Here is a 22,875-nt window from a genome sequence, read left to right on the forward strand (position 1 = left end):
CCGGGAGGGCTCAAGCCGCGCTCTCCTCCCCGCCCTTCTCCACCTCCTGCCCTCACCCGCTCCTCCTCCCTCGTCCCCGAGGAGGCGAGCGCTCAGCGGGAGCCGCCCGGACCGGGAGAAGGAGCCGCGGCCGCTCGGTGAGTGCCGCCCGCCGCCCGCGTCCCGCGCTCGGGGGCACCGGGAGGCTCAGCCGCCTCCCCTACGGTGGGGAGAGACACCACGGACCGCGGGTTCGAGCCCCACCGCCGGCAGCGCCCCGTGCCAGGCAGTCCGTGCCCCGCGGCACCCATGGGAGATGAAAGGTGTGAGGAGCAGGGCGGTGACAGGGTGCGAAGGGGCCGGGGAGGCAGCGGGCCCCGGCCGGGCGGCGGAGCGCGCCCTGGGGCGGCGGCCAGCGGAGCCCCGTCCCGCCGGGCGCCGCTGCCAACTTTCTGGGAGTTCGGCGGCGCGTGTGTCGGGAGGGCTCCTGCTGCACCAGCTTCACCTCCTCCCTCTCCCCAGTGCCCCCGGCACCACCGCCCTGCCCTCCTTCTGTCCCTGTCTCCCTCTCTCCCGGCCGCCCGCCGTCGTGGGGCAGGAGAGGGGGGGCGAGGGCCGGGCGGCGCCGTCCCGGGGCGGGGGGGACGGGGAGGACACGGTCACGCTCGGGCGTCCCCGGCACATTGGCCCCGGATCGCCTCCTCCGCTGCTTCCCCCACATATAAAACTCACCCCGGGCTGGTGTTCCACAGAACACCGTCACCCCCTCCCTCTCCCTCCGCCCTGCCCTGTGTGACTGATCTCCCCACGGTTCTGCGAAAAAAGTCGTGTTAATTCACCGGCTGCAGCTGGCAGCCTGTTTGCTACAGTCACGCACAGGGGTGGAGGAGAAGCCTGCGGCGTGAGTCATGGCTGTAAGAGGCCCTCCGGTTGTTTATGGCAAAAACAGAGGGTGGCTCATTCAACATGTGGGAAATACGGGGAGGAAGCGTTGCCTCGATCCATCCTACAAGAACAGGGCAGTGGTACCTGTACCGGGCACCCCCTGCCCCAGCTCGCTGTAGAGCTGCCTGAGAAAGGAGGTGGGGAGGTTGCCTTTTCCTCTCACAAGGAGGGCTTGTGGTCAAACTGTCATAGCTAGCTGCAGGAGTTTTGCATTTGTCAGCATTTCCATTATAAGTGTACTTTTTATGTAGTTCACAACATGGCTATAAATATACGGCCCTGGGTTGAAATTTGGTTGATGGCGTCTTCTCCATCTAAGCAACTTTTGAAATATTATTCTGCTTGGATGCTAAGTGGAAATCCATGGAAAATACCGGCTTTTTATGTTTCTTTCAACTTTAAAGTTTAGCTGCTTACACACATGGACTCATTTACAGCTGTTAGTCCAAAAAACTTCCTTCCCCCTTGAATTTGTTAAACTGGGGAAGAGTTTAAAGGCTTTATCTCAGTGGGCATTGGTCATTAATTAGTGTAGCAGAGACTCTTACAAGGTCCCTGCTACCTCGAGTGAGGGCACCCAGCTACAAAAGGGACACGGGAGACTGTGTGTCCTCACAGCTCTAACCCCCGAGTGCCAGGGCAATTCCAATGCCTCAGCACCACAGACAAGAAGCTGGTGTTAAAATCAAGGCAGAATACGCTAACTTCCTTCTCTGGGATTTAATTTTTTTTTTTTTACCGTGTCCGTTCAATTGCTGCTTCTGAGACAGGGAACAAGCCTAGTATTTGGGAGCTTTCGTTTTGTGTACCTCTGTATACGCACTGGGTCTGGATCCCGTGAAACATGCCTGCCACCCAGTGGATGTCGCTGATCTCTATATATTCTATACATTTACCGCCTCTCCCCTGTGCCCAGCCCTACCCCGCCGGTAAGTTTGGGAAGCCAAGCGCTCAGGATGCCGGGCTCACCTGCTCGCCTCGGACCTGTGCCCGAGGATGTGTTGGTCGTGACAGGATGTGCCAGCATCCTTCCCGGCCGGCTCGGGACACGACATGCGTCCCCCAAGGTGTAGCAGCTTTCTGGCTGGGCAGCAGTGAGGAGAGGTGAATGGGGCAAACAACTGCAGAGGGAGAGGCAGCTTCGGGGCTGAAGCAGCTGGAGAATCGGATTTTGCAGCTCGATTTCCTTTGCCGTTGATCTCCACATAAACATAAAGGTTTTTGCCAGTGGTCTGTTGGGCTTTCTGGGAGCCTGGCCTGAGTCCCTGGGATCTGCTTTGCAGTTATGCTAAACTTAACCATCTGGAACATAAATGAGTGTCTGTTTGGTCTCTGTGTACAGAAGATGTTTTGCAGGTCTAAGCATGTTAGAAATACAAGCCTTGAGTGTCAGATTTGCTGACTCAGTGTCCATAGTTTTTTGCTATAATATATCTTAGTTTCCTGTATTAAAAATATGTGGATAACAGTATCCTTTATCTTACAGATTACTGTAGTGATGAGAAGCATATAAGAACCTAAGAGAAAAGAAATATTTTCCTCTGTGATTTGAAAGTGTTTTATGATGCTCTAGAGAACAAGGGCAAAAAGAGGAGTTTGTGTGTTAATTATAGCAAAGCTTCAGTGGGGAAAAATGTGTCCAGGTCAGCTGCAAATACAGATTTATCTAGTTAGAGATTTTGCATATGAGCACTAGGAGACATTTTTAGTTAACGTAGACCTCTTAGTTCTAATAATTTCTAAAATCTGCTTTTCTTATAATGCATTTTGTAAGTAATTTCCTAGATTTTCTTTCCTTTAGGAAAAGTGCCAAAAAGCAGATAGGCAGCCTGGGGTAGCATATTTGTTCACTGTCCTTCACCAGCTGGATTCGTAAGGTAACACCTGGGACTCTGCTGTCATAGCCCCCGCTGAGGGTAACCAGTGGTGGTTGGTCATGGCTGTGCTCTGTGTTGCTGTACTTGCTCGTAATTGCTTGTGCTGTCTGATCACCATGAGGAGCTGAGAAGAATGTGGAGGTGGCCAAGCAAACACCTACTGAAAATGCACACAGTGCAGTCTGGTTTTGGACATTTGACCAAATGCAGGTGGACTTTTCATGGGGGCAGCAAAAGGGGGACCTCCAAAAGGGCTCCACCCCCCATTCGGATCTGTCATCTGGAGGTGGAAGAGCATTAAAGCCTTTCACGTTTCCAGACACGTATTGCCATTGGGAGACAGCATTTTCCCTGGTTTTGTTCTGAAAACAGCTCAAGTATTTTGGCCAAGTTTTTCTAATCCCAGTCTGCCTCTTTCTGCACCCCTAACTCAGAGGTAACTTCTAACTTCTACAGCACATGGAACAGAATTTAGCCTGAGGCAGACATTCAGCTTGGAAAATTTCAACCCAAGCAGTCAAAGTCTGGCCAAGTTACAAGCAGCTGGAAGCAGCATCTTGCATTGGAAGTGTTCAGCAGCTGCCTAATAGGCAATGCTACAAGCTTCACCAATCCTGTGTATATGTTTATGTACATGGAAATATGCTGCTGAATGACAATGCTATTTGACTGGTTACATGGTCTACTAACCATTCTTTTGGTTTGTTGGTTTTGGTTTGTTTTTTTTTCCTTACTAGAGAAAGGAACCTAAACATCTTTGGTTAATGCTATGAATGATTTTCCTTACTCCCATTATTCATTGTTTTCCTGGCTGAAAAATTGAAAACTTTAAAATGGAGCCTCTGAAATAAATGACAAGTCAGGGCTTACTCGCTCTGAATACTTCAAAATGACTTAACGATTGTTAAAGACCAGTTTCCAGTAGAACTAAAGCAAATAGCTTCCCAGCATTTTGAATTGTAAAAAACCCACATCTCCCAAATTCCTAAGCTATTCATCAACTGCTCTATTGTAGCAGACTCACCCTATATTGTGTCCCTGATATATCTATTAAGTCTGCAGTGAAGTGTGAGTTTAAAACAATTGTGCCATGGAGTCACTGTGGAATAAATACCACAAACATTGGCAAAGTTGCTTCATAAATCTTTCTTAGTTTAGAGAGGAACTTAGGCGTGCCTTTTTTCTATGGGACCGCAGCTGTTTCTTGTGAGGTTCCCTGGGGGCTGGATCTTGGTGTAAAGCTGGTTAATATCAATATATTCACAGCTTCTGTGATGATATCGCATCATTACCAGCATATTATGTGCAGGTTTGTGCATGTGTGGAACAAGTTATTAGTATACCATACTCCAAATAATTTTTTTAAATGATCAGCATCCATCAGAAGGCATTTTTCATGCAGCCACATACAAAGGAACCAGGATTGTGGTTACACCAGCACGATAGGGGACTGTCCTCAAACTGGTAATTTATTGAAAGAAGGCTTAAGAATTTGTGCAGAGAATCATCTCAACAGGAGTTTTCATTGCAATGCTGCAACTGAAGTGTGGTCTTTGGCTGTGCAGCAATATAAATATTTCACAGAAGGAGGAAAGTACGTGGCATTAGTAAGATCACAGGAATTCCATGTCTGGTTTTGCTGCTCACACGTGAGGGAGGATGTGAAATATTAATAAGAGCACAGGGACCAAAGTGATCCAGGATTTGGAGACCAGGTGTCACAATTGCAGATTGTACATCTGAGGAGCTATATGGTGCCTGTATATATCATACATGTGTGTAAGGAAAATACATGATATTTACTTGACTATCCAGTGTCTGAGAGATGAAGTTAGGCATGTTGTACTTTGAACTAATAAGTAGCAACGAGGGCAGTAAAGGATTGTAGTGGATTTGCAGTTGCTGAGAGTGTTTAAAGTTGCTGGGTTTTCTTCTTAAAGATATGCTTTCACTTGCTTTGGTGGAGGATGTTTCCAGTGTGTGTAGAAGGGGGAAGGACTGTACTCCATTCACCTGCATTTTTCCCTAGATTGAGAAAACAAGATTACTCGCAGTGCTTTCTGTGTATTGTAGCACATATTACTACCTTGACAAGATTACAATAAAATGCCATACTTTAGAACTTGACTGGTTTTCTCTTGGGTCGGGAGCACCATTTTTTTCTTGGTGCCTAATTTGACTTCTGGGAGTGTGATTAATTATTGTGTACTCCCCTCTAGAGTATCACCACATCTGGTGGCAGCTGGTGACAGGATATCAGATCCTCACTTTACACAGTCCCCTCCTATTCCCAGGTTGGTGTATCATCTTTCTTTGTTCAGGATGCTGTCAGTTATATTCCCTATATATATATAGGGATTAAAAAGGTTTTTTCTGCTTTTAGATAGGCAAGGACATTGCTCAGTGTTCAGAAGTCAGCTGCTCACTGCTCTTCCCTTAGCCATCTCTCTGTCCTTCGGGCATTCCTCTCCTGCAGCCACATCTGCTGCAAAAAGACAGAGGCAGGCAATGTGCACATGGCCTGGCAGCAGAACACCCCTGTCAGTCACTAAAACAACAGAGGGTACGTCGGTGAAATCGTTTTGTAACCTGAAACACGACTGACTGCCTGAATCAAGTTGAAGCATTACCTGCAATGCTCCTTTTCAGGCAGCTTCACAATAAAACTGAAAGTTTTATTTAGCTTGGGAATTGAACTTGAGCCTAGATAGCTGCGGGATGGTGCTTTATAATTCCATAGTCCATTCTTTTTGATATAACAAACAGACACATTTTTTCCTTCTGCAGCTGAACTAGAACAAATAGACTCTATAGAGTTGAAATATTTCTTTCTGTAAAAAATGTACTTTATTGCATGTACTGTAGTGTATATGGTGTCAAAAATCTGATGTTCAGTCTTTTACAGTGGTTTTGGTTTGGCTTTTTCATTCACACTTTAAGATATCCTATGAAAGTTTTAAGTTAATAAAACATTTTCTATATAGGATGAGTTTACTGGAAGTTTTCTTGTTGAGAACAACTGAAACTTGTAGAGATGAAGTTCTTGTAAGTCACTATCTTTAGACTTGAAAGCATGTATATATGAGTGTTTCCACTGACTTGGACATACTCAAGCACTCCTCTCAAATATGATTTTCAAATACATTTTCCTCGTCTGCTCTATTGAGATGTTCATGTTTGGGAAACTAGTTACGGTACAGCCTTCTAGGGTTTGGCCCATCTGCCTGTTGCTATGTTCATTTGAGTTAATAATAATTTACTATTGATTTCTAGGACATGCAGGAGCCAAACACAAGTACAAATCAGATTGGATGCTTTCAATTTTAAAGAGCTCTAGTTAGGTGATTTAATAAATTTCTTCTCAGAAAATGGCAGAATCAGAGAACAATGAATTTGGCATTCGATTTTGATGTTTCAGTACTTGGATAAAACTTGTGTTAATATGAGATGATAATGAATGTTGCCACATTGTGTCTGTTTTGAAAGTGCAGTCATGGGTTGTAGTTTGCCACTTTGTGACATCTTACTGTGTTTGTAATATTTAGTGAGTTTCATTCCCTTCCTGGTTGTGAGGTGAAACAATGTTTGAGGCTGAGATTAAAATTGTCAGAATTGTTAAGTGTCCATCTGAGAGGCATATCAAATTTTAACTTTATACTGTTAAGTAGTTGAGCTATATAGCTGACTGTTTGTACGTGTAACAGCACAAAATTATGTGTGTAGGATAATTATGCACCCTGAATTAACAAATACTAGAAATAGTAGTAGGACTGTGTTATCTGTCAGGTTTGATTTTCCACCTCACCACAGCCAAGTGTCACTATAATCAGAATAGTCAAGAGTTAAGTGTTTCTATGGAATGCATTACTATGTACCTACTGTGCAATCTTCCCATTTCATGCCTAATGCAGCACACATGTGGCCAGTGAAGATGTAATTTTTCCCACTCTCCAGAATTTAACTTCCTTTTATTTGTATGTGTGTACAGAATTATTTTTCTTGTTTAAACCTAGTACTAACACCCACTTGTCTACTCTAGGCAGTGGATATCCTGGTTTTTTCCCTCCATGAATACAATAGTGACATTAAGCAGTTACATTGTCTGGAGTTCCTGGTGATACAGGCATCAACAAAATTTAATGAGGTGTTTCAGCTTGCTTGACCTTGTTCTGTGACTCATTTGCATGTCATAGGTTCAGGGAGAAAGCCAAGCACTCTCCAAGCCCTGGCAGAAGGTTGCTCACACAGTGTCTGCTGCTGCAGCTTCTGTTTCAGCATCTGCTGCTGCCCAGAGAGGCTCTGCTGCTGTGCCATTTCAGCAGCTTGCACGTCAGCCTGCGTTCGATGATTCTGGGGTGTGTTTGGGCTCTTTGGAGAGGGGGCATGAGCTGGTAGTGGAGCAGTGGAAAAGCTGTAGGGTTCTGCAACTTGCTGCAGACCTTTTCCAGGCAAGGGGGTATTGAACAGCATTCTGGTTCTCTGTTCTTTCATTCTGTTAAAAGGGAAAGGTCTAGGAGAAATTGAAAGGTCTGTTAAGGTCCACTGTTGATCAAGAGAGCTACAGCAAATATGTTTGTTTTAAGGGAAGCTGAGGGTGGACTTCGTCACCAGTTTACTGAAGAGGTGACAAGGTTATGCCATCCTGTGCCATGGGATTTGTTTTTTTTTTTTAAGATAAATGACAAAGGAAGTGGTATTGTGGGTAGGAGGACAGCAAGACTGGTCAGAAAAGGGTGGTGACAGTACTTAGTGTTCACGTACTGCCATAGGAGCACTGACTGATCCAACTTTGTCGTTGTTGAATCCAACATCCAGTTATGTTGTGATAATAATGTGTTGTCTAAGGAACAATGAATCTCTAGAGCATAGTCCATAGCTGTGATGTCTGCTTGGCTTTTGCATCAGTCATCCCCCCACCCCTGGCAGCTGGTCACTCATCTTCTGCATGCATTTACTGCCCCTGACCTGCCAGCTGAAAACAGGAACCCTTCAGTTTCTGCCAAAACTATTTTGTTTAACTTGCCTGGTTAAAACAGTAGATTTATTTCACTCAAAATGGACTGGGGAGCCTAGGTGGCAAAGCTGAGGCAGTTTCTGGTAACTGTGCTGAGAAACTGCTGGGGGCAAGGGTTAAGGAAATCAGTGGTGTGTTAGTGGAGATATTGGAAATGAGATGTATCACAGAATCTAGAAATGTAAACTTTTCTCCAACCTTGTGCTGGCAGACCTGTACCAGCATTTTATGTTTGCCTCTGCTAGAGGGGAATTATACCCACATGTAGTTTTGTGTGGAGAATAGGTCCCCCAGCACCTGCTTACTTCCACTGAGGTAGAGCTGAGCTCTTTTCTTGTGTGTTTGGATTTTCATGTGCTCTGTGCAGCTGTCTTTCACTGGATGCCTTTTCAAGTGAAACCTTCATCTTAAGCCATCCAAAACAAACCTCTAGGGATCTTTCTCAGGTTTTCTTAGTTGACCTAATTTTATGGGTTAACAGATTTGGTCTGAAGGATTTAAAAAATATTACTAAAATTTTATGTTAATATTATCATGTAGCAAAGCTTGGCAACCATTACAAGTATAATATTTTAATTAATGAAAAAACTGGTTTCTGATCATAAGTATACCACAGCCATGATTGTGAGAGGCAGAAATACACTTTTATATTCTTTGCAAATGACTGTTTGTGAATTTTTTTCCAGGCTGTGTCTATTATGTTAAATTGTTTTCATGTCCTTAAGATTAAGTATACCAGTAGACATCTATCATTATTGTACTCTTTTGGGAGGGGAGGGGGTGAGTGCATCATTGTGTACCTCATTTGAGGTGAACTATTGCAAATGCATGACCTAAGGTCTGATGCAGCTGCTTGCTTTGCCTCTGGAGGTACATTTTGGGGCAGTCTAAAGCAGAGGTTAGACAGAACAGATTTTCAGGGCAGCATGTTTTCAGGATGTTGTTGGCATAAAAGGTCTTCCTGTGTTTTCTGCAAGAAAACCATTATGTTAACCTTTGTAGATGTTGTGTTTTGTCCCTCTGAAATAAAAGCTGAATCAGAAGTGGGGGTTTGTAGTCTCTGTTTTATCATTGTGTGTGACTAGCAGCTAAAAGGTCAAGTCATACATGAGACTGTTACTGTATAAGCCCTTCATTGTGTTTACTAGGTAGGTGGTGTTTTTCTTCTTTTCCCAAATCTATACACATTAGTCAAAGAAAACTACTAATTTCATGTTTTCCTGAAGGGAAAAAAAAATAAGTATTTTTAGAGAGAATCCCTCTCCTGTGGAGAATTTTTGCAAAATACTGTGTTCTTCACGTACTTTGAGATTCAGACTAGGTTTCAGATCTCATGTCTTTGCCTCAACGCCTATCAAGAATATTACTTTTTAAAAAATTCTTTAAGCCTTTAGGTCTCCTGGATTCACAATTTCCTTGTTTCAGATTGACATCAAGACATGTAGCAGCATTAAGTGTAATTAGACACTGTGTAGTTTGTTGGAGTTTCTGGTTTATGATGTGGTGGATAACCATATCAACTCTCCCATCTTTTTTTGAAGTTGGAACATATATGTTCAGATAAAAGTGTCTATTCTGTATATGTTATCATCAGACTGAGCAGTAGTCTTGCTATAGGTGTGTTCAATAGGCAGAAGTATTTGTGCAGGTGTCATTTAGGGGAGAAAATGCATAATTGTGGTTCTTTTGCATAGCACTGTGATCATCTTTGCAAGATGACTGCTTTTTAGCAGAGCAACCTATCCTAAATGGAAAGTATTAGGGAAACCATGGAATTTGGATACTGTGTTAAACTGGAGGACAGATGCAAGGGTGGCCTTATGAATGCTGTCACTGGTACTTTGCTGTTTGTGTGCTCCCACTTTCTTACTTATTGCATTTTCAAATCATGGCTTTCAGTTGGTTACTGAACTGGAGACAAGTAAAAATAAAAATTTGGAAGGGCTTTTTTTTGGTTTCTTTTTTCACCGTTCTGGGGAGGAATCCCTTTTTTGGGATTACTTGTTTCATCTGCCAGAAAAATATTACTTACCATCTCCAGATAAGTAGGGAGGAAATTACAATTGTATGTGGATTCTGACTGGAACATGATCAGAGCTTGGGTGGCTTAAAAGCAGATGTCTCCAAGCTTTTGCTCTGGAGAGCCACCACAATCAAATTTTCCTATCTTTATTATAAAATGTATTTGAATGTTCATTTATATGCCTGAAGAATAGGGAATAGAGATGGAATGAAAGAAAATAAGGTAAAACAAATTAGAAAGGGAAAGAAGTAGAAAAAGGCAATCCAAACTGGCTTTCTCCTTCTAACTGGAAGAACATGAGCCAGGGAAATGAGACACAGAAGAAATTGAATAGTCCCACTGGTAAAGTTGTGGTAATTTAAACTCCTATTGAATAACTGGGAGCTAGATCAGTGCTTGCAGAAGAATGTTGGGTTTAATTCATTACCTGTAGTGAGACATTTACATCCCTCTCATCTAGTTTAGTGTGTGGATATTTGTTTACTGAAGGATTTTTTGGTGCCCTTTTTAAGAACAAAGTGTTACCTTTTGCTACATGCAAGGAAAATGGACTCAAATCTGAATGCTGCTACCAAATAACATTGAAGACCAGTTACCTGTAATTAGAGCTTAAATTTCTTTCCCCTTGTATCCTGAACATAGTGTGATCTAGTTTTGAGGAGATTAGGAGCATGAAGCATGGACAAGCAGTTTTTTCACCTAATTAATGATCAGATTTTCTAAGTGAATGGTAGCCATCAGTGAAGCACCAGAGCTTCTCCAGCTGGATATGACCAAGAGTTCAAACTCAAGATCTTCCAATTCCTTTTAGACAGTCTGGACTTACTTTGCTGTGCTTTACAAATGAGGAGGGAGGTACAGAAAGCTCCAGGTGGTTCTGTGGGAAATCAGGTGTGGTTGTGATTGGTGAATCACAACCAGGTGAAGCTTGGGATTGGTGACAGTGATCAGACCTGAGGGGAAAGTAATGGGGAAAGTAAGCCAGTAAGGCCCCATCAGTGATGTGGAGAAAAAGAGTAAATGAATTAGCAGCCTGCCACCAGCTCTGTTTTATCACAGTAGTGATATTTTTTCTTTTTTCTCCAGAAGATTTCAACGCTTTGCACTTCTGGCATTTAATAAAAGTGAAAATAAATGGATGACAAGGAGATATCTTTTGGGGCTTTGCTTGCATGGCTAGTAGAAGTGTATTTCTGCTCTGCTAAGAGTCAGAGAGATGGTATGGATGAACAGGTGTCCAAAGTCAGGTTGGGTGGGGCTTTGAGCAACCTGATCTAGTGCAAGAAGTCCCTATCCATGGTGAATAGGATGGACTAGATGATCTTTGAAGGTCCCTTCCAACTCAAACTACTCTATGATTCTGTGATGTTGATGGCAGGAAGGAGCTTTGTAGCAAAACAAAATGTCAGTAGCCCTGTGGAGAAGGACTTGGGGGTTCCTGATGGATGAAAAGCTGGACATGAGCCAGCAAGTGTGCACTTGCAGCCTGGAAGGTTGATCACATCCTGGGCTGTGGCAAAATCGGCGTGGCCAGCAGGATGAGGAGGTGATTCTCCCCCTCTGGAGATCCCAGCTGGAGTGCTGCATCCAGCTCTGGCATCCTCAGCAAAGAAAAAAGACAGGGACCTGTTGGAGCAGCTCCAGAGGAGGGCCATGAAGATGATCACATGGCTGGAGCACCTCTCCTACAAAGTCAGGCTGGGAGAGCCTGGGAAAGAGAAGGCTCCAAGGAGACCTTATTGTGACTTACAGAAAGGAGGGATAGGGATTTTGTGTGTCAGATAGTGACAAGAGGCAATGATTTTAAGCTAAAAGTGGGCCAAAACAACTACTAAATGATTATGCACGGTTTTCCCCATTCCTCTGTTTTGCTTTGTCTATGTAGATTAACAGCTTTTTGCTGCATTAGCTCTGCCCTGTAGATCCTCAGGTCAGGTCTTCACCCTGCTCCTTCCTGCCTACAAGCATTAACTGTTCCCTGGGCACTGTACCTGTTGATTTGTACCCAAAGCAGGGTGCTCTCTCCTCTGTTTTCTCCCTATATGATCTCCAGCTGCCATATCACCACAAAAATGTAAATCTTCATTTTCTGATGATGCAGATAGCATTTTTCCGGTGTGGTGAATTTTCCAATGTGTTGTATAATTTTGTTTCATAAATCCTGTACCTCCAAATCTGACTTTTGCTGGAATGGTGCACAAATAATATATTTGGGTAGCTTTGAAAACATTCACTGGATAATGTCATATACTTGAGTAGAAAGGGGAAATTTAGTATTAGGATATTAAGGGAAATTTGTATATTTTCAGAAAATTAGGTAGAAGTAATGCATCTAACACTGTTACAATCACCTGGAACCACAACCCTGAGACAGATTGTTTAGGATCTTCTGGGGAAGCAGCAGCCTGCTGCATGCAAGTAAGGATTAGCAATAAAAGAATTAAAGCGTCCTTGTTTAGGGTAGGGGAGTTCATTTTTTCATGAAACAGAGTAGCAGGAAATAAGCTGCTGCTAGCTTATGCAAAGCAGCAAGGGATCATAGCATAAAACCAACAGGCCTGAGGATGAGAGCAATTAATGAAAAAAAACCCCAAAAAAGTAATTTTCTTTACTCTTTCTCCTTCCTCTGTGAGGTCATTGACTACTGTCATAAAAAAAGGTTGTTTAATTATTGTTATTCTGAATATTAAAATTAAATTAGTTTGATGTTACTCTTCAATTACTCACACAGGAAGATGTCTGTGCTCTCAGTCACAAGTGGTATATTTTTGTCTGTTATGCAAAGCTGGAAAACATTTCTAATAAGTCTTGCTAAAAATGGGGAGCATTAAAAGGAAAAGTTCAAGAAATAAAATTAGTTACGGAGAAGCAGTAGATGAAACACTCTGAATTGAGGCTACTGTGCTAGAATGTGAACTCCTGTTCCTTGATGGTGGAGGGAGTTGAAATCACTCAGTTCTAGTGGGGTGTTTTTCAGAACACAGGTATCTTTAAAGCTGATGGACCTTCAATAAATGCAGGACTAAATGGATTATAAGTTTAAACATATATATATTGAAATGCTAAAGAGACCAAATTGGACTGAAATAATAAGTATGAAATATATATAGTACTTTGAATGTAGCATTGAAAATATTAAGCCTTTATGACAGGTTATTTGGGGAGAATATTGAACTGCTTCCATTAATAACAGAATGACCTCTGTCAGTAGAAAGCAGGAGGAAAATCACATGTGGGAAACTGTGCATGCCATAATATCTTCTTGTTCTCTTAGCCTCTGCTTTCCAGTTTTGGTTTCAGGGCTCCCTAGACCACAGAACCAAGAAAGGTGATTCCTGGGAGGCTTTTGGAAAACACATCATAGTAGCAGCAATTCTCTCTGGAGCTGAACCTCCGTGCCTGTTTAGGATATGTCTGACTGCTGTACCTTGTTTTTTATGGGCAAGTGACAATAGCAGAGGTGGTGGTTTGGTTTGTTGGACTGATCCACAGGATCTCAGTCCTACAGGATTTGCTGGTAGGACTGCTTGCCTGACTGAAGATGAGCATAGAGATGGAAACTGTTGTTTTTGTGACTTGAAATGTAGCTGAGAGATAAAAATGTTGGCCTTCCAGCAGCCAGTTCCCCTTCCCAGCAGCACTAGCTCAATACCCCTCCTTTTTGTGTCCTGCAGTCTTTTTTTTTTTTTTCCCTCTCTTCTCCATGATTTATGTATTCATCAATTGGTTAATGTAGCATGTATTTGGATAGGTAAGCCTGCTACTAAAAATATTATTTCCTGAACAAGCAAGTAACCAGGTTGTGTTTCTAGCTAACTGTTCTTTAATAGCCAGGTCTCAGCCTGAGTGAGTTGCAATGGAAAATTGATTAATTCACATGAGCTTACTTTTTTCATAATTTATTTTCTATCTCCTGCCTCTCCAAGTTACCACTTTTATCTTTCTCCATTAATTAGAGCAGCTGGAAGAGCAGTAATAAACACACTTTCCTTTCCTTTGTGTTCACATCCTGAGCAGTGGAGAAATACCCTTTTGCATTCTTGTAAGCATCTAAAATATTCGTGGAACTCTAGCTCAACATTTTTCTAAAAATGATGTTTATCTGGATTTCCTTTAATTCCATGAATTTGGTCTGCATCCATACAGGGAATCAGCACAAGTGTGTGAGGTAGCCAGTGTGGCCTGCATAAGGCAGCAGGATTGAAAGGATAAAAGAAATCTGAATAGAAGTAAATATTTTTTCATCTGACTGGAGCAGTAGAAAAACTTGCAGAAACCACCCTGACACGTGCATCTATTGGGTGCTCTTTTTTGTTATTGTCTGAAACACAAATGTGGATCAAGAATTCCCTGGTACTTCTTTAAGACATCAGCAGTAATTTCCTGTAGCGCGGATGGCGTTCTGGGACTGCGCAGCCTCTAAAACTTAACTCTGTGGTCTTTAAAAGAAAATTAATTAAAAAAAAAAAAAAAAAAAGGCAGCTGCAGAAGTGCAGCTTTGGGTCCAGAACTGTCCAGCTAAGGGCGGTGCCTAGCTGTTCGTCCTCAAGAGAGGGTTTGATGGGGAACATGATGATCCCTCCCCCTCTGCTCCCACCCTGTAAAGAGGCCAAACAATAACAGCAATACTGACACCGCTGTGCTGTAACTTTGGCATGTGTCTGTGCACTGGTGTCTGGGTGTACCAAATACTTTGTCTGTGATTAATAGCATTCCTTGCATAGAAACTTCTGAAAATCTCAGCTTCATTCTTGATTTTTATACTGATAAATACCGACATTAAAAAATCCACTGCGGACACTGTTTTGGTTTTTTTTCTTCTTCCTAGTACGTGTTTATTATTCATGAATGTGTTGCAACACCCAGAAATGTAATGAATGACTCACAGAATGAGCAGAGGAAAAAAATACAGTTACAACTTTTTAATGAGGATTTCTTAGCCAAAGTGTCCCAGTTGAGAAACCCCTGTTGGACTATATAAAATTTGCCCAGTCCTCTGTTTTATGTTCTTTCTGGATGTATTTGCAACATAGTGTCACTTAGTATATATTTCTGTTCATTCACATACCTGATTTTTTCTCTTTCTTGTATCAGGGATTACAACATTTGGACATCAAAAAGAAAAGCTACAGAACAACATGTTTACAAATAGTTCTGGATTTTGTGTTTGTGTGCATAAAAAGGAAAAGAGCAAAGGCCAAGTTTCCCACTACTGGTGTAGTAACGTCTCTAATGGTTTCAGATTAAGCTGATATTCTTCAAAAACTATCCTTGCAAAGATTCTGAAGCAAATACAACAATCCTGTTAATGCAGCATAGCTCTGAAGGAGTATAATAGTGGGGGATCTGAAGCTTGTGGGATGATGTTGGGTGTGGTGTTCTACTTCAAGGATCAAAACTGACTTTCTTTCTGGAAAGAATGGTTCTTATCCTTTGAAAGTCTAGACTTTTCTTCCATTCACATGTTTTTGAATTTTATCAGTATTTATAAATTTTACTTCATGTCTTGTACCACCTTACCTTTGTGTCTTTCCTGCCCAACAGTGGGAAGTCCGAATTTGCTTAAAACCTTTGAGTGCAAATGTGTAGAGATAGATAGGCAACCTAATACTTGTCTTTCAAACCAGCTGTACCAAAAAGTGATCATTTCATTTGTAAAGTTAAGGATCTAGCATAATCTTACTGCAGTCAGGATTGTACAAATGTGAAAGGAATTTTCAGGGCTGATACACATACTGTGTGAGAATTTGGAATAAAGACATGATATTGCTATGGCCTTGTTGGTTCTCTTGGGATATTTAGTAATTCAGTAACAAAAAAGAGTTCATTTTGACTTTGTTTGTTGCAAGTATGTTGTAGTGAGGTGTTCTGTATATAAAATAGTGTTGCCTTTACAAAGCAAAGCTGTACTTGGGCCTTATTAGAATTATACTGTTTTTTGCCTTGTTTCAGAAATAGGTTGTGCCTTTTCAAACAGTTAACTCTTCTAGATTTAAAAAAAAAGTAAATCCAGATAGAGTTAGCTCTTTGTTGGTATAAAATGCATTCCTCTGTCCATTTCCTTCTGATTAGTTGCCTTGTTTCTTATAGGGTGTGTGCTGGAACAGTTTCTGCAGATGGCATTCAAAGATGTAAGGAAAGTTGGCCTTTTTGTGGATCAGTTGAGTGACTCTGAATGAAGAACTGGAAATTAGCAAATTATAAGTGAGTTGGATTTTAGGATGCCAAAGCTTTAACTGTCTGTCTGAGAGTGCTTACCAATTAGGTGACACATGACAATTTTTCATTTTTCTCCTGGGAAAACCTGGTAACATTGCATTGTATTTTGAAAATATTTGCAGATCATGGTTTAACTCTTTTTGTCTCATGATTTTTGTGGGGTCTAAAGCTCACTGAGAGAAGTAGTATGGTGTATAATTTTGTCCTGTCTCTATTTTCGTTTCTTTGCGTGACTTGCCTTTGAGCTGTGGGTTTACAAGCGTGACTTCTGTCACACCTACTGGCAGGGGTATTTATAGGATGTTAAATAACTTTCAGTGCACTTTCTGAAACAAACAGGCAAGGAGTGTGCAGAGGGAAGACAGAATAAGAGCTAGCTCAGGTCAGAAAGACATGGGTTAAGCAGTATCTCTGTCCCTCCCCTCTGCCTGTAGCATTCCCAAGAAATGTAACTTTTTTTTTTTTTTTTTTTTTTTTTTTTTTTTTTTGTGACTGTTGTACAATCATGTGAATCTTAGGGTGAAAAATTTACCTGAGTGCAGGCCCAATGTAGTAGTTTTTACTGCCACAGAGGGAGGTCTGATATCTTTGGCTGGCAGTGCTCATCACAGTCTGATCTAGTTCAAGAGCAGCCAGCATTCCCCATCCTCCTCAGTCAGCTTTCTGCCACAGTAAGGCATTTAAATGGATCACTGGAAGATTTAACAGGTACCACATGGATCAGAACCAGTGCAAGGAGAGGATGGGAAGGGAAAAGTGTGGTTGGGGTTGGTAAAGAAGTGCTAGGGAGAAGTTGGAGCCTGTAGTTTCTGGCTGAGAGTGAATCAGAGATTATCCTGTGTCAGAGCTGTATCTACTACCTGGATTTTTGAAATTCTTTTCCTCTACAGCTTGCTTATCAGTGGAAAGGAGAACATACCCAGATTTTAAACCATTCTCAGAAATATTGAGAAGAAGTACTTCTCAGCAGAGGCAAACCTGTAACAAAAGGAGGAAGGAAGGAAGGAACTTTGAAAGAGTGAGGAAAAGTAAATTGTCCTATAGGTTTGCCATTGCTAGGATATGACCTAGGAATACCTTAGAGGTGATCCAAGAAGAGTTTGTGCAAGGCTGTACGAGGTCAGGGGTTTGTAGCTGTGCGGGATGTTGCTGTACTGCTGGCAAAGGCAGCATCTTTGCCAAATCTGCCTTCAGTAGGAAACACTGGAGGCACAGTTGGAAGGACAAAATGGACGAGGTTCAAGCTGCCTGGTGCTTGATTGTGAATCCATTTAATTTCAGACACCTCTCTAGCCCTTCTGCTACCAAGGAATCATTTCTGGACTTCTGCTACTGTAGACTTGGGAAATACTCCCTTGTATATTTTGAAAGATGACATTTACTATCTGAAGGATTCCAGTTAAACAGAGATGGCCAGGATACCTTCCCTCTCAACTTTTGAGAAGTATAGTGGCCTTTTAATATGTATTTTGTTTACTATCACCTTTCCTTTCCAACAATTCAACTGAAGTTCAGAAGATGAGCACAGTGTAAAAGTAGACTGTATTTTCTCAAATTCATTGTGCTCTGCTTTCACAGTATGCTCTAAAATATCATGGAATCCTGCCTTTAAATTGGAAATGAAGAACTGATAGCTGCATGGGCTGCTCTCTAGGTGTCATCCACATTTCTTCTCTGAGATTCTTTTCTATTGAAATCTCTGAAAATGCAGGTTTGTAGATGGCAAACAGTTGTCTTAAAAAATATCAGAAGTGTATTGCCTGAATTTGTGATTAAGTTTTTAAATAACACAATGGTACAAATTTGTCTGTGCCTAAAGTCCTCCTTCCTTTGGGCATAGGAGTAAGCTAATTTATAATCTGATGCAATTCTCCATGTGTAAATATTTAGGTCATTATGCATCTGACAGCATTAGAAACCCACAACAGTGTCAGCCTGTGCTGTATGTGGCATCTACCCCCACGGAAGGTGCCAGCCCACAAACCAAAGTACCAGGGCAGTAACACTGTGATAGATGTGTATCATATTTATTGGATTAAAATGTGATAGCACCGCTACTAGTGAGTGTTTCTTGGTGTTGTGCACAAGGAGAAAAGATGCAGGAGTTTGGGTGTTAAGAGTTGGGTGGAAGCTGGTTCAAGTGTTGTCCTTCCATACACAGTTGGGCATATTGGGCATATCCATTGCTCAGGTGTTCTTTGGGGCTGTGCTTGTGAATGAAATTGTTGGAGTTTTTCCTTCCCTTCCAGAGATGCCTGAGATGAACTATTTTGCAAAGCTTGAGATACTGGGATCCTACAAAAATAAATTCAAAGCAGAAGCTTCTTAAATCCAGTCTTGAGACAGAGTTTGATGAAGCCCCTAGTCTGTATGAGTTGATTGTATGAGCCTGAGCTGGGAGCAGGGTGGTGGGATCTCCTCTTGCAAGAGTGGAAAGGAGTTAGAGCATCTTGAGCTGCATTAGGAGTGATACCACAGGGTGCCACATAAATGGGGGCTTGCTAAGGCTTCTCATGTGGTGAACTTGTGTATAATGTAGCAGAAAAAAAACCAAACTAAGAGTCTTGGATCTAAATTTTCTGCTCTCTTTCCTTCATCAAAACAGTATTTTCTCCTCCCCAACCCCCTTCCAAAACCGAAAGCTGAACACAGTCACAAACCTTTCTTTTGGCTTGTGTTTATGAGACAGAATGGTATGCCTTTCAGGTGGTGTGTCCTCTCATGGTTTCAGTTTCCGGCTGCCCCTTGTGCAGGCAGCTGCTTTGTTCTGCTCTGTGCCTCCTGGTAGCCCATCTCATCCCGCCCTTGCAGACCTGTAGCTTTCAAAGCCACTTGTGGAGGAGGGAGGCGATTACCAAAGCGGGGTGTGAAAAGAGAAGCAGCTTGCTTGGGTTCTCACTTGAGGCCCGCAGAAGTGAGAGCCACATCCAGGTCTCTGCCAGTCCAAGCCTGCTGGGCTGCACTGCTCCCCTTGGAGCACATGATTTGGCATGTGTTTCTCTGGGAGCTGGGGCCAACAGCAATGTGAAAATTGTACTGTGCATTATTTATTTATTTATTTATTTATTTATTTGTGCAGCCTTAACTTTTCTGCTGGTGGGCTCCACCCTCTGCCACGCTGTGTGACTGCACAAATATTTGCTCTGGGAAACAGTGGGGGGAGTAGCTCAGTGCAAGGAATATGAGGCTGGGATGGAGTGGAGGGCTAAAGCTGTTTAAATTGGCTTAAGCTGTGCTGTTGGTCAGTGTCTAGCTATGTCTTTTGGGCAAATGGTGATCTAAGTTTCATGGAAATACTCATCCCAGCAATGGGCAAGATCACTTCTTCTTCAAGCCAAAATTATAATTAGCAAGAAACCTGATACAGTTCCAGGGATGAACATCCACCTGCATTCTCTCTTGCTAAACATGTTTACATTTTACATATGCTTTTTAAAAAAATACTGCTTCCAGATTTAGCTTAGAAACAGCAAAATGTTTGGATATCTTGTGCTAATACATCACTACAAAATGATTTTTCAATTTAGTTGACTGCTTGGATAAGAATGTGTTGTTTCTTTCCTCTCTAAAACATAACTATTAGACTTTCTTTAATTATTAAAGTGGTGCTCTCCCTGTGCCAATGTTACAGTTCCTTGTAACCGCTGTGCACCTGGGTCAGATTTCTTCCCTCCGTGCCCCATGATTTACAAAGGGTTTTGCAGCACAAGAAACAAATGCTTTTAGATGTAAGATTGGATTAGACTTAAGTTGTTGGAGAGAAGGAATATACATCTGTTGTGAGAGGTGGAAAATATATAGTAACTAAAATAATGACACAGTGTTTTTTCCTCATGGACTTTTTTCAACTGAGAAATACAAATTAAGTCATATTTTGATAAAGAGCTGTAGTGAAGATATTTTAGTACTGACTTAATTGATACTTTTAATCAGTAAGTCATAAAAAGTGTGCTGCTGCTTCTTTTTTCAGATCTTTCACTAAAGCAGGCTGCAAAAATAGGATAATAAACTACGTCTAATAAAGTCATACACGGGTAACTGCCCTTTAAACAATAAACTGCCCTTTAAACGATAAACTGAGACCCAATTTTGCTTTTAAGTGCCATACAGGTGTTATAAGGACTCAATTACTTGGAATTAACCCCAAAATTTTCTTCTTGGCAATTAAGCATAACCAGTAATTGGAGATATTAATGTCCATAAAACTATGGGTTTTATGCAGCACAAAACTTGTGGGACTACTGGTTAATTATTACTGTGAGTGTTAATGACAGCTGTCCTGAAATACGTTTGAATTTATCTCAATGTGTTTGCTAGAAGTAGCTTCAGGTTTTTCTTACTCTCATCTTCCCTGCTAATTGCCAGGCTGCTCCTGCTGTTTCCTCACCTCCCAGCTCCCTGCCATGCCGTTGCACCCTCTCTGGTGGCTGTGTGGTTTGGGTCCCTGTGCCATGCCTTCTCTTATGGCCAGTGCACTACTTTGGACTCTGCCTTTCTGGGAATTTGTGGGAAACCAGTGCACATGCCAGCCACAAACAGAGCATGAACTTACCCTTCCTACAGAAACAAGGTAGAAGTAGCTCTGTCCTCACCGTCTGTGCCATGTTTTTAAAATTACACCTCTGTCAGGCCTTTCAGTGTGCCCTATGCTATCATAGAGCCTGTCCCAACCACCTACACTGCTGAGGGCTTGGCGGCTTCCAGTGTGTTGTTTACTAGGCACGAGGCTTTGTTTAAAGAGCATGAAGAGCGTATCAGAAATTTACTGGGAATCCCAGGAACCCTGGCTCTGGCATTGGCTGTCTGTCCCTGTTCCATTGGATACTGCACTTTAACTCAATTTCCCCAAGCATTTTGGCCTTCCAAAGTTTCACTCTTTTTCACGAGTTAACCAGTTTGGTGTGAGCAAGATGATATTGGTTGAAAAGATGAGATGTTCCTCAGAAACGTGTTTGTTCGTTTAATTTAGGATGAGAGAACACAGTCTTAGAGAACGTGCCAGGGGAGGTTTAGGTTGGACGTTAGGAAGAATTTCATCACAGAAAGGGTGGGTAGACATTGGAATGGGCTGCTCGGGGAGGTGACAGAGTCACCGTCCCTGGAGGTGGCACTTGGTGCCATGGTCTAGTTGACAGGCGGGTTTTTGGTCATGGGTCAGACACGATGATCTCAGAGGTCTTTTCCAACCTAATTGACTCTGTCAATTATTACTCGTGGGGGGGTGCGGGGCGGGATGTTCCGTAAGGATCGGAGGCAGCGGCGGGGATCCGGGCGGGCGCGGGACGGCGCGGCTCGGGCGCTCCCCGCACACGAGGGAGCCGGGCCGAGCGGAGCCCGGGCGGGTCACGAGGCCGCCGCCGGCCCGTCCCCCCCCGCGCCCCGCCGCCACCTGCGGGCCGGGCCCGGCGGAGCGCCGGCCGCCGCCCCGGGGCGTGTCGTGTCGTTCCGAGCCGAGCCGCCCGGCCCCGCGGTGAGTCACCGTCCGGGGCCCGGGCACAACTTCCCCCTCTCGACAGGAGCCATTTTAGCTGCACGACGCTGCGGGGAGGCCGGGGCGGCGCCGCGGGCCCCGCGGCCGGGCGGTACGTGCTGCCCGGGCAGCGAGAGCCGGGCGGGAGGGCCGGGGGGACGCGGCGCCCCGGGCTGCGGGCGGCGGCTGCGGCTGCTGCCTCGACGGGCGGCCGCGCCCGGGGCAGCGCTCCGCAGCCGTCGGGAGAAACTGCGGGGAAGAGGGAACTTCTGGAAAAGCGCAGCGGCAGGGAAAAGCGAAATATAAATTGGGCCGTGAGTAAAGGGGCGTCTCGGGGCAGCGGCGCCGTGAGCTGCCTGAAGCTGTGCCTGTTGCTGCGGGCAAAGGGCACCGCGGCTGTGCTTCTCTGAGCAGCGCACGAGTGTGACAGCTGGCTTGTAATGCTGCTGCGTTTTATACTTTTGTCTCCTTTTCAGCGGGCGGGGGTGCCAGGCTGGCTGCCGGTCGGAGCCCTCCAGCCGCCGCTCAGCGGGCTGTAAAATTCACGTATTTTATTTATTCTGAAGCTGTGTGTGCCTGGACTCGGCTAGCATGGAGCAGGGCACGGTCCAGAGCGATTCGGGCAAAGTGTTGGCTATCAGCGCTGCGGCTTTGAACACCTCCGTTCCGCTGCTGTTCGCCCGGTGTGGTCCGTGGTGACTTTAAAATGGCAGGTTTAAAATATAATTTCGAGGACAGATCATTCTCTGCGCCCTTAAATTGAAGTTCTCTGTCTGCCGAAACAGAGCCATTAACGGCAGCCGCCGCGGTGTCGTTTCAAAATAGAAGGAGTTAAGTTGTTATGCGGGCAGGTACTCACCTTTTCCTGAAAATTATTAAGAAATGGAAGTTATGGTGATGGTGTACATGGCAGACCAATTAGAAAATAGGTTTAGTGGTAGTTGTAATGAGAGAAGAAAATCTTGGAGGTAATTGTGGTGCGTCAAATTGCTTCTTAAACTTTCAGTGGATGAAAACCACCTTGATTCTCCTAATTATGTACTTCTGGACTCTAGCAAAGTTTTTGAAAAAGTATGTCTGTTTCCACATTTGTTGAACGAAAATGTTATTGAGAAGTTTTGTTTGAGTGTATAACTTTGGACCATATATTTCCGTCTGTCACTTGAGAAATCCAATTTGATATCTTCTTACTGAAAATTAAATGACGGGGCACTTGAGCTGTTGTGCACAAGGGAATACTTTCCAGGTTCATTTACTGTCTAGAGCCTGTATCTGAGAAGTATAATGGAGTCTTGCTTAGTACTGTGATCAGTTGCAGGGGAGGGAGAGACAGGGAGGCAACCATTAA

At 43.3% G+C, this 22,875-nt stretch overlaps 1 protein-coding gene across 6 annotated transcripts in view; it reads left to right on the forward strand.

Moving 5' to 3' along the window:
* The first annotated feature begins 1 nt into the window (after position 1).
* Positions 2–22,875, forward strand: part of ELF1 (E74 like ETS transcription factor 1) — an 87,403-nt gene continuing 64,529 nt past the window's right edge. The window contains exon 1 of one of the 6 annotated variants that reach the window (XM_071448282.1): positions 2–137. The gene's annotated coding sequence lies outside the window, so the exon portion shown is untranslated. The other 5 variants (XM_071448283.1, XM_071448276.1, XM_071448281.1 and 2 more) reach the window with 5 other exon arrangements.

The sequence above is a fragment of the Agelaius tricolor genome, unplaced genomic scaffold (assembly GCF_023055355.1).
Source record: "Agelaius tricolor isolate 1412-34295 unplaced genomic scaffold, bAgeTri1.0.p SCAF_26, whole genome shotgun sequence".
NCBI classification, from domain to species: Eukaryota; Metazoa; Chordata; class Aves; order Passeriformes; family Icteridae; genus Agelaius; species Agelaius tricolor.